A 13,222-nucleotide genomic window follows, 5' to 3' on the forward strand; every position below is an offset into this window, starting at 1 on the left:
TTTATAGCAAGCTGCTTTTCTTCTTTGGAGGCTAACCTAGTACCTTTCCCTCTATCGATATAGCAAGTGCTCGTAAATGCTGTATTCTAGAGCTAAGAACCTTCTGTCCTGTACAGAGTTTGGGGGCAGGGGCTAGTCTGCTTATGGGGCTGTAGACTGCACTCAGTTTGGAGTGTCTTTCCTTTGATCTAGACCTTGTAGGAACAGGGCTTAACTGAACCAGCAAGTGTTACACAATTCATGTAGACAGGTTTAAGGCCTTAAGATTTTCTGTAAACTAATTACTGAAAACAGGAGGAAGTGGACCACTATTTTCAGTGTGGGCAGCTCTGCAGCTGTTGCCAAATTCCTGCTGCTTGACTCAATGAAGAGGGAGGAAATACTATTCCATTCCAGCCTCAAGGGGTTGAAGCTTTGACTTAGGGAAGCACAGAGCCACATACCAAAGTAAAAACCTAATCTAGTTGGGAGCTTGTCTTTAGCAATGGTAATGACAGTGCTTGAAAATACCCCTACGTTTACAGGCAAGAGACTGAAAGGAGAAACTAGTACATGCTTGTTACATGTATGGCACCCAAAGGCTTTACTACAGCTTTAACACAAGAGTGCACACATCATAGCTCTATATGCTGAGCTTACTGCATGCAACAGGACTAATTGCATTCCACCCTCTGATCCCCCTCCATTTCAGGGACTTACTGAAATGCCCCTAGCAATGGTTCTGTACATCTCCCATACCAGTGTCTGAGTACATCCTGTCATGATCATGTTACTTACAGAAGTGCTGGCCAGGTGAGAGTAAGGCCATGCAAACTCAGCTAATCATGAGAGGTAACTAAAAGGTTACAAGGGGTTAAATTCATTTTAGCTGTCTACATTCAGAATTGATGGAATATGCTGAATAAGACAATTGAAGTGTTACCATGGGGAACTAATGAACTTTGCCTAATTCTAAACAAGTATTGGCCTGCTTCAGGCAACATGACACAGCCACACTGCAAACGCAGTACATTTTTTAAACACCAGTCTTTGGCAATAAACTTTTTATAACAAGCCTTTGAAAGTTACAAAAATTATTCTAATATACCTTAGAGACTGTAATTAGTTTTTATATACAGGTTTAGTTTCTCAGATAGCAAGAATACCACCTTTAAGGTTTGTCTACACTGCATGGGGAGGGGGAGGAGTTATAGAGCACTATAACTGCTCCATGTAGACACTGCTGGCATGTTCTAAAAGGTACTTAGTTTGCATTAGAGTCTTCTGTAAATACCCCCTCTAGAACACTTTGCTGCCATGCAGACAAACCCAGTTGACTAGAGAGATCAAAGTGAGTGAGCTGGCTTTCTGGGCTATACAAGATTGATTGCTTGAGGCCATGCTACTGCCCAAAGGAAGAATGTCTAGATTTTAAATGTTATAAGGAGACTTTCACAAAAATGGTGTCCCAACTGTGTGACATGTACATAGTTTAAAAAAGGAGTATACCCTAAAGTCCTTTACATTTGTGTTCAAAAGCCTCCAATTTAGGACTGAACACAGATTGATTTAAGAAACTTGTGTTTCCAGTCTGCTCTCTATATAATGTGGAGAGTCAAACGAATATGTGATCTTAGGGTATGGCTACACTTACAAATCTGCAGCGCTGGTCGTCCAGGGCCAGCGCTGGTGTGTGGCCACACTCACAGCTACCAGCGCTGCAGTGTGGCCACATTTGCAGCGCTGTTGGAAGTGATGAATTATGGGCAGCTATCCCAGCGTTCAAGTGGCAGCAACATGCTTTTCAAAAGAGGGGGGTGGGGGGAAGTGTGACAGGGACCGGGAGGGGAAAGAGAGAGTGGATTTTTGGAACTGACACTGTGCAAAATCAGAAAATTTTCCCACCCCCTTACTGTTAACTGCAAACAGCCTGCATCCAACATACTCTTTCCCCCCTCTGCCCCCTCCCCCCGTTTCTCTCAAGCAAAGCAAACACTCAGCCCCCTGTGAAGCACGCAGGGAGGAGGCTCTCATTTGATTGTTCACAGATTGATCACAGCAAACAGGAGCTGATAAGCAGCTCCAGTAGCAACGGTCGGAGGTTCACAACAAAACAAAGAGAGGCTGCATAACAAAACAAAGGGAGTAATTTAGTTAAAAGCATTCTGGGATACACCCTTATACCCTGGAGGCCAATAACAGCGCTGGTGTGTGGCCACACTTGATGACCAGCGCTGCAGCACCAGCGCTGCAATCCTTATTCCCCATGCTGAGTGAGGTGTACGGCCAGCGCTGCAGCCAGGGAGCTGCAGCGCTGGAAGTGCCCTGCAGGTGTGGCCACTTACTAATTGCAGCACTGGAAAGCCTCCACCAGCACTGCAACTCACAAGTGTAGCCATACCCTTAGTAGTACAACAAGCTTCTAGCTAGATACAGAGTAGTAGATGTTAGAATATAGATATCCAGGCCTGCCTGTAAAGGTCTATACTTTAAGAACTTAGGTGTATTTTTATCACTTAGCTAGTTACAGAGGTATGAAACAAATAAAAAATCACAAGTCCACCTGTGTAGGGGCCTTCTCCCACTAGGATAGCCTGAGGCCCTGTTCTTAGGCTAAAGCCTTCAGCTAAGCAGCAGAGGCAGCCATAAGCTGGGAAGTGAATGGTCACATTCTCACATCCCAAACCAGTTACATTGAAATAACAGCCCAGTACCACTTAGGAAGATGATCCCTGTCCTGATAGTACCCATCACCACCACATAAAGAAACAGATCTTACGATGGTTAAAGAAAACAGTTTGATAGCATCATGTCTGGCAAGAAATCACTTATCAATGGTTGTGAAACCCTCATTTCTGTATTGTTTTATCTTTGTGGCCCCTACTTTTCTATTGTTAATCTGTCTGGGTCTCTAATTTTTTCTGTCTGCTGTATAATTAATTTTGCTAGATGTAAGTTAATTAGGGTAGTGGGATATAAGTGGATAGAGAATATGTTACATTAGGATTGGTTAGTTAAATTTCAGTTAAATGATTGGTTACGGTACAGCTAATATTACTATATAATCTGGGGTCAAACAGGAAGTGGAAGAGGAAATTGGAATCATGCTTGCGAATGGGGGGGAAGGAACAGGGAATTAGGGACATGGTAAACGCTCTGGCATCCGAGCTGGGAAGGGGGACGGGGTAAGTGCTCTGGAATCAGAGCTGGGAACGGAACACAGGGGAACAGGCTCTATTGGCATATAGAGATAAGCCCAACTGGTGTGAAGGGCTTCAGAATATGTTTGCTTGGAAACTAACCCCAAACAAACAGCGCATTGTCTGCGCTTCAGCCTTCTGGTCTTTTGCTGCCTGCGTGACAAGAACTAGGGACGTGGGAGGGCTGAGGGAAAGCCCTCTAACAGTAGATCACTTTAAGGTTATTGTTGTGTTGAAGAGGAGACTGGTAAAGAATAATCTAAAAAGCAGTAAGTAGTATGAGAGCTACAGACAATGTTTTAGGAATTGGATTCTCTCTCACATACAAATTACAGTGGAAAAAGTGCAACAGGAAGATTTACACAGTCATTTATTTCCCAAAGCTTTAGGTTTTACATTAACAATTTATTACACTGTTTGAAGTGTTACTGAAAAGATGGCAAATTGTGGAGGGAAAATTCTAGACAAAGGTAAACAATCACATTCAGCAGCATTTTAATAGTACATTAATTGCAGAATTTAAATACGTTTTTCATTACTGAATAATCTTATTAGTAAGCCAAATTCCTGTGCAACTGGAATTTCCTACTACCAGTGTAGAAATATACCAAACCCTCACCCTTCTGTAATATTCTGATAAATGGCATGTGGGTATCAATGTTCTTAGGGAACTAAATATATTTTAGTCAATTTGCAGTGACTGAACACTACCCTTCACACCTGCCAGCTTTGTTGTGGTTGAAGAGTTTCAAAATAGAGATTCCAAAATTCATAGTTAATAACCGCTAACAACAGAGGCCATTCTTCTATTTAACAGTGGAGAGAAAGTTCCTCATACCAGATAATTTAATAAATTGAAGCATATTGTTTGGACAAGCGTTTAAACAGAAAGCATATGCAGTAGCTCCATTTCCTAATCTAGCAGGCTGCAAAGCTTATAACTTAATGTTCGTGTTTTAGCTAAAGTAAGTTTGCACCCCTGTAGCAGTATAATGTAAGCTACCTAAAACAGTGCATAAAACTAAAAAAGTGCACTTGTGTCTTTTGGTCCATATTCCATACTTAAATACCCCTTTACTTTCTTTCCATTCATAGGCTATAGGTGGAAAGGATCAAAATCATGTAAGCGTAAAACTTAGTCACAGTGTAGGAAAATGCCAGCTCTCATATTTTGTAGTTGAAGTGCATTTGTGATCAACAATTAAATTTAGGGCAGCACTTCAAAACCAAATATGTAGTTTTTCATAACATTGGCATTCTACTTCATTTAGTTCAACATTTAAACACAATTCTTCTCCCCTTTAAAAACATTCTTTTTCTCACCACAAGTTTGACTGAGGTATATAATCAGGACACACGTGAGATGCTTTATTTTAAAATAAAATGCATATTAGGTTATATGTGTCATGTAAGCAAATACATTCATTGTCATCTTAAATTCTAGTGGCAAGAGACACTAGTGACAGAATATCCAATGTAGACGGAGAGGACCAGCACTTGTTAAGCAATGCACTTTCAATACTTATAAAAAAAACTAAACAGCCAGACACAGGAAGGCAACATAAACAGTTAGTGAACTGGTGAAGTTATTTTTCCAGGATATGTAACTTTCAGCTTGAGTCTGTAATGCCAACACAGCTGTTCTCCCTCACCTCACCTTTCCTACAATCAGTCTACAGCTTTGATGCTAGCTTCCAAGACACACTGCAAACTTACCTTTAATTGCCTTATTTAAAAAAAAAAAATCCCATCAAGTCCTTATATTTTTCCTTACTCTTAAGAGCTCCAGATCAATAGTTAAGGGGCTGTGTGCTCCTGTTTATGAAAATAGCGTTTTTTACACAGGCCAGAGAGCAACACCATTAACCACGCTTAGACTTACTCCCCTGCACCTTCAAGACACACATTCCGGTTTAGATGATAACCACCCCTTGCAGGCTCTGAAGACGGGCATGCACTATCAACGCTACAGTTGAATTGATTATTCAGTGTTTTGAGCTCTACCCGGGAAGCAAACTTGAACACTTAATCTTTGATAGGAATGCTAATGTAATAATGGTCAGGTGATTTTTCAAGTTTACAGGGTCCCTGTCCTGAATTCTGCATCTGGGGCAAACTTGTTCCATGTAAAAATGTTAGTCTAACTACAAAACCTGTAAACAACAATTGTAAACAAAGTAGGTTGCCTTCTAGCACCAGGGCTCTGCCGATAACAATGGTACCATATCACATTTGGTGCTGTTAATCTCAAAAACAGGTGCAGGGCACTTCCAGTAACTTTGTAGTGACCACACATTTTTGTAGAATGTACCACTGAACTGGAAATGATTTTACAGTGTAGATCCTTCATTACAGTTCCTTGAAGGAAATGCAAGGTACCATCTACAGTTATTTGCCTGCTTCTGAAATGCCAGTTTTCTATACTATGTATAAAATGAGAATTTCTCAGATTACTATTGTACCATGTTACAAGTAAGGTTGCAAGGGAATATGTCCCTACGTGACTCAGATTAAGGGTGGTATTTTGACAAGTGCTTACCAATGCCTTCAGTGGGAGCAGAGTTAGGCAAACACCGATTACATTTGAAAATCCCACCTTGAGATCGTGGGTGTAGATTTCTCCTCTAGGCCAATTAATACAATTTTCAACTCAATCTGATTACATTTTACGAAAAATGTCACTTATTAAAATACAATAGCATCTGTGGCAGTACAAGATGTTAGTCAACGTTTAATTTAGTAAGTGGAAAGTGAATGTTGTTTAATAACCAAAGCTATCGTGGATACGAAGGGATACTTGTAGGAAAAATCACTGCTCACTGACTTCATTAAGGACTGGCAACCCTTCACCATACCCTCAGCATAGTAAAAGAAACCCATAGTCTTCAGTTGCCCCTCCAACTCCCCATACTTGGTATGTTCTCCCTTCTGCGAAGCTCTCTGATAGAACTCACTCTCTCTAACACATAACACCATCATATTTTCCCAATTAAATTAGATCACACTTTAATTTGTCCAAAACTAGAGCAAAGTCTTGTCAAAGTCTTCCCAGTGTCAATTTTGCAAGATTTTGAATTTGGATGAAAATGGGGGAGAGGCTTCTAAATCTGGGTGTATTTCCCATTTTTCAACCAGTTTGATCCAACACTACTTTATAATCCTACTTTTGTGGATTTTTACTTACTTTGCACTTGGACAGACACCAGTGACTGGTTAGGGGAAAGAATTCTGGGATGTGAATAAAGGGGTCTAAAATCATTGTATGCAGGCAGCAGCCACTTTGGCACTAAATCAAACAGACAAGTGGAGAGGGAAGGTACCTGAAAGGAAGGAAAACCAAGAAAAAGCTAAGTAAAATATAACAAAAATAGAACCTCCAGTATAAATGTGTCCAAACCCAAGAAATATTTCTAGAGTAGGGCAGTATCAATATTTTGTATCCCCCATGCAGGTTCACAGACCTAATTCCTAAAGGCAGGGTGTCAGATAATATTTACAGGTAAAAAATAGCCTTGTTCAGGGAGAGAACGTGCCATCTTCTAACCTGATGGGATATATAAGGCAGGCTTTAAAAAAAGATGCGAGGACAGATGAGCCAAAGACTGCAGTAGTGGCCCAATGTCAAAGAAATTGGAAGACAAACAGCAGCTGATCAGGCAATGTTATAGCTCAATCCAGAAGGTGGCACTGTTTCTAACAGGATAAGCCCCAACCAGTCGAAGTTTCCACAGCTGCTAGTTTTTGCAGAGCTAGGTGAAGAAGGGAACTTTGAACAATTAAGTCTTTTCATGGTTTTTCTTCTTTTGGGTCGGGAGGATGAAGTTTGACTGGCAAAACACTACTGGTTGATTTTAAGGATTACCTAAAAACACATGCCCCTCTCGCTCCAAAGGAAACAGCCTCGAAGGACTCCTAGGGCATGTCTACACTACAAAGTTAAGTCAAGTCAAGTCGACATCCAGCTGCCACAGTAATTAAGTCAGTTGCGCATGTCCACACCACGCTCATTGTGTTGGTGGAGTGCGTGCTCACTAGCAGTGCTTGCATCAATGCACAGAGCAGTGCAGCGTGGATAGCTATCCCACAGTGCAGCTAGCCATAAAGGATTTTAGGAAGGGCTTGCAATGCCTTATGGGACCAAAACATTGTTGCAAGGGGGAATGGGAACATAGCTTTGGCCTTCCATGATGCAGTTTCCTCCCTCTCTCCCCTGATACGAATGGCAAACAGCCCATACTTCCTCAAGCCTTTTTTCGAAAGCTTGGCTTAGCCATGGACCCCACTCGGCTGTACAATCTTGTTGTGAGCATTACAAACACCTCACCTTACCCTGCAGTATTTCCAGAACCAAGACAGGAGCTGCCACATGGAATACAGCGATGTCATTCAAGCAACCCTGCTGCAAGCCATAGAACAATTCCCAGTTGCTGCTGGCAATTGTGCAGCAGTTGAACATGGTGGAGCACTGTTTCTGCTCCTGGGAAACAAGCACTGACTGGTGGGATCACATTGTTACACAGCTATGGGATGATGAGCAGTGGCTGCACAACTTTCGAATGTGAAAGGCCACGTTCTAGGAACTTTGTGCAGAGCTTTCCCCAGCCCTGAAGCGCAACACTAAAATGAGACCTGCACTGACAGTGGAGAAGCGAGGGGCGATAGCTCTGTGGAAACTTGCAATGCCAAACTGCTACCGGTCAGTGGGGAATCAATTTGGAGTTGGTAAATCCACTGTGGGAGCTGTTGTGATCCAAGTGTGCAGGGCCATTAATTGAATTCTACTAAGAAGGGCAGTAACTCTGGGCAATGTGCAGGACATAGTGGATGGTTTTGTCACGGAGTTCCTGAGCTGCAGTGCGGTGATAGAAGGTATACATATCCCTATCTTGGCACCAGACCACCTAGCCAAAGAGTACATAAACCGTAAGGGATATTTTTCAATGGTGTTGCAAGTGCTGGTGGATCACAGTTTGACGGACATAACATGGTATGGTCAGGAACGTTGCATGACGTGCGCATCTTCAGGAACACAGGTTTGTTCAGGAAGCTGCAAGCAAGGACTCTTTCCAAATTGCAAAGTAAGCACTGATGATGTTAAAACGCGAACAGTGATCCTGGGAGATCCAGCGTACCCCTTGCTCATGAAGCCGTACGCTGTACTCAGAAACAGCATTTTCTGGGGCGCACAGTCTGCGTAGCTGGAGTGGCCACTGGGAAGCAGATACCCACTGAACCTCACTTTTTCTTCAGATTAAACATAAAATATAAGTGCATGTAACCCTGACAGTTTGATTGGAATTGCACTCACCCAAGGTGCCTTCCCTGGCATCAGACTTGGCCACCATGCTGTCCTGCGACCAATAATACCTCCTGGTTCTCTGGGAGAATGGATCCACCCTCACCTGTCTCCCATTCTCCTCCTCCTCCTCTTGCTTGTCCAGAATGTCCTCCTCATTGTTGCCTGAGGTGGCCCAGGACTCAGACTTCTGGGAGGTATCCATGCTGCATTTGGGGTTAGTGTGGGGTCACCACCAAGATCTGCATTCAGCTCATTTGTGCTGCAGAACCAGAACAACTGTTTGTCTCGTTTGTCTTCTGGTACGTCAGCCGAAGTTCTTTGACTTTCACGTGGCAATGCTGTGTATCCCTGCTGTAGCCCTTCTCCTCCATCTCGTAGATGTCTCTCTCTGCTGGATCAGAGCTGTGCCTGCACAGACTCTTCTCCCCACAGACCAATAAGATCCACCACCTCCTGTGTACTCCAGACTGGAGCGCATGTGGGGCGTTGAGTCACCATGATCAGCTGGGCTGGTGAGCTCTCCACGCTGATCCAACAGGAAATTGGAATTCAAAAGTTCCTGGAGCTTTAAAAGGGGAGGAGCTGTTTCCTGTGTAGCTGTCTGCTGTGCAATGGAGTTGAAAACAATCTCCAGAGCAGTCAAAAGGAGCATTGTGGGACACCTCCTGGAGGCCAGTTTAGTCAACCTACACAATGCTGTGTCAACCCTGCCTCTCTGTCTACCCATCAACACTGACGTAAGTGCTACGCCTCTCGTGGAGGTGGAGTCATTAACTTGACGTTACAGGCGAGTTAGGTCAGCAGAAGGGACCTGGTAGTGTAGAGGCATACATTATTTGGGAGACAAAGTGGCTTCCATTGACCTAAGTTTGTAGTGTAGACCAGGCCCTAGATAATGGGCGGGTGTGGCTACCTGGTCATAGACCCCTCAGCCACACCAATATGCCACTCAGCTGCTTAATCAAATGGTGCAGACTGGCTGATAAAACAAAGGGAGACCTGCAGAGCCTGTGTGCCTGGGCATCACCACAAAGGGAGCTTTCCGAAAAGTTGGATTTTTCTTGCTTCTGCCAATTGGTCTGCTATTAACTCATTAATAAGTAAAGCCAAGAAGTTAACTCAGGAAAAGTTCTGAAGCCTTAGTGGGAGCTGAGAAGTTATGCTGCCAATCAAAATGATGCCAAGAATCTGGCAGCCCACACATCCTACTCATTGGCTGCTCAGGCCCTTCCAAGTGTGATAAGTGAAAACCCATCTCATTAAAGAATGACCTTGTTCACTCATTGTTTAGAAGTCAGTTTTATTTCAGCATAGAAAGAACAGGTAGATTTATATCAGATGAGACTGTATATCCAAATTTCCCTATTAAAAATTAAACAAAGCAAGAGGATGGAGAGGTTAAAGACAGATTTTGATGGAAATAAATTTAGTAAACTGTTAAACTCGTGCTGAAGAACATATTAAAGTATCTTGGAGACATGCATTTACATATAGAAACCACAAAGTGGTAGTTGGCAGTTTATAATTCTTGTGGGCATAAATGATCCAAGTAGAATTGTTAAGAGGAAAACTGACTGGAACAGAAATCAGTAAGTTTTTTTCCTGTTTTTAAAACTAAATCTATACCAATCTGAGGTTAGCAAGAGCTTTATTTGGTCAATATAATGAACACAGAAAACAGCCTGATAAAGGGAAAGTGAAAAATAATGCTCATCCTTTGGAAAAACGAATCATACCATTAGCTGGTCAATAAAAATCAACTTTTCTAAGGCAGAAATATTACCACATGGATGCCTGGTAAGTGCAAATTATCACCATGTGGCTTGTATGCTTTTGTCCTAGTCTTAAGGAAGCATCAGGACTACATCTTTCTCTCTGATGCAATATTATTTTTGTATTGAACATTTACCAAAGCCCAAACTGGAGGGAATGAGTTTTACAAACGTGCTGTAAGTGACCAGATTCACAGTGTTAAAGACAAACTATTTGTTTTACTCCGCCCTAAAACACCAGGGGTCCGCTTCATCCCTGTTTATCTACATTTATTTAGCTCAATTTTTCCATGTTCACCAATACTCCACTGACTGAGAACCACAATCCCCAGTAATAGCCAGTGACAATTTCTTGGCAGAGGGACACAGAAGTGCTATTCGTCTTCTTAGAGAAATGGCAAGTGGCATTTCAGATCTGCTCAAGGAAATCCTGACTTCACAAAATATTAGTTATCTGGCTCCCATTACTGTAGTATTAGAGTGTCTCAGTGTAATGTATTCTCTCCATGCGGTAGGGAAGTGCTATCGCCCCCATTATACAGATGGGGAACTTCGGCACAGAGGGACTAAGTGAGTTGCACAAAGTCATACAGGAAGTCTCTGGAAAAGCAGGGAATTGAACTCTAGGTTTCCAGAGTCCCAGGCTAGCACTAACAACCAGGACTGTCCTTACTCACCATGGAATCCCGATCCTGACTGGGGCCTCTGGGCATGCTGTGATTAATAAAGAAGGCTAAAACAGCAGAACTGGGTTCAACTTTGTATCCCATTGACTATTATGCATCTCCACTCTTAGTTCGGTCTGAAAACATTCTCTCTTTCAGCACTGTTTTCTTTTGAATTATTTCGCCAATGGTTCTCTGAGTTCTGTCCCCAACAGGAAAAGATTTCAGTCTCACTGAACACAAATAAATGGAATGGAGAAATTCAGAGATGCCTGGAAAAAAGTGTGTAACAATGTAAAAACAAAAACCAAAAAACAAAAAAACAACCTCCCCCCAATAAACTGAAGATACTGAAGTAGCCATACAAAATTAAGGGAGAATCTCTTTGAATCCTGATTATTAGAATTTTGAGTCTTTATTGGTCCCAAGCTGGAGGAAATGTTTTTCCCTCAGATGCATGCAGAATTCCCACTGTCATTCATGTGGGAGATCATAAGGAAAAATCTGGCCCCATCTTTTCCACCAATACTGCATACAAGTGATTCTGTAACACATCTGCTCTCACACAGTGCTTTGCCAGACTTTTGGCTCATCCAAAATCAGCAAGCTTGCAAATAATACAGTGATACTTATCTCTTATGCCCAAACCACTTCAAGTTAGAGCTCAGGGCAGTCAGCACTCCAGTCGTCCTAGAAATGTGGCTAGGGGTGTGGTTTTGGTTTTTAACATATCTAAGTGTGTATGCACGGCATATAGCGAAAAGATGAAAAAAGACTTTATTGAAAAAAAATATGCACCATTTGTTTAAGCTGGTTAATGCAGTCTTCTGTAAAGAATCAGGATACTCACATGGAATACGTACACATTCATTGCACAGTTAGTTCCTACATACTACAAAATAGAAAGATTTACATGCTGATAATTAATCTGGTCCTTTTTTCCAAGCTCTGTTGTAAACAGTAAGGACAATTCATGCACAGCATTCTAAAATAATAGTTATAGCAGCCCTAATGTTTTGGACTGAGAAAAACCTCAATATTTTTCACCTACATGGAAGTCTTATGAAATGGAAGCAATCTGCGTATGAGAACATGCAATAATTTCCTTTAGTTTGCTTAAACCAATAGTTTCTTTCTGCAACTAGATGAGACTACACAGAATCCTTCTCAAATGTCTGACATCCCACCTTCTCATCAGCAACCAACCCAATACTGATGAAATATGCTCCCCACCCCCTGCCCAATACTGTATATATTTAAGCAACCCTGCCAGGGCTAAGCTTTAACAGTTATCCCCTTTGATACCACCTCAAGGATCACACCACATGGTGTTGAGGACCACCCCCTTTTTTTTTTTCCCATTGCTTGATATCAAGGTAAAAAAGCTTCAGGATCACCATTAGGTCACAGAAAAGAGAGAGAGAGAAGAGAGACCTATTGGACCATCTAGTCTCTTGTTACTAGTGCAGAATTCTTCCCTACAGTACTGTTTGTTAGCCCTCTGTCCAGTTTGAAATGACCCATGCAATGAGTTTGTTTCTTCTATCCTCAAGGGACTATTGCTGTTATCTAAGAAAACTGTTGCCAGTAGTCAGCATACATTTTCCTTTGCCTAATTTCATCTCATTCCTAGTTCCTACCCTAAAGAAAAACAACACACGTCTCAGCTTCTCCTCCAAACCTGCAAAAATATCTTCCTTTAGTCACCAATACCGAGCAGGAACATAAGTAGCTATATTAATATCTTGCCTCAGGTCAATTGCCAACACACTCATTTATTGTCAGTGCAATGTACAATAATGGTGGGGTTTATTTTCTGTAAGCATTGCAGGAATCATTAGTTTTTAAGTCACACAGACTGGGTAGAGTCCCTGAAGGGGAAAATGCTAACAGAGGATCGATGAAAATCTGATAAATTTAAACTTAAGAGTGGAGGAAGGCTAGTGTTTTCTGCATTCCTTTGATGCAGTGGAAAAATCATGCAACCAGAATAAACTGCAATTGTAATCATCTACCCCAAGAAAATGGAGGATTTCTGCTTGTACTTCTTAGGATGTAATTTAACATCCTTGTTGAAAGATGCCTTTTCCTCACCTCCAAGTAAAAAGAAAAAGGATAATTGTATAGAATAATTGCACTGAGGGTCTCTCCTCACAGCTATAATTGAAAGAATGGAGCAAGCAACAGGGATTTTGGGATCCACGCTGATCAAAGGGCCGAAAGAAACTGACACTAAGGGCTTGTCTACACTTACCGAGGGATCGATGCATGGCGATTGATGCATCAGTGGTCTATATAGCAGGTCTA

Source organism: Mauremys reevesii, linkage group 1, assembly GCF_016161935.1.
Source record: "Mauremys reevesii isolate NIE-2019 linkage group 1, ASM1616193v1, whole genome shotgun sequence".
Classification (NCBI taxonomy): Eukaryota; Metazoa; Chordata; order Testudines; family Geoemydidae; genus Mauremys; species Mauremys reevesii.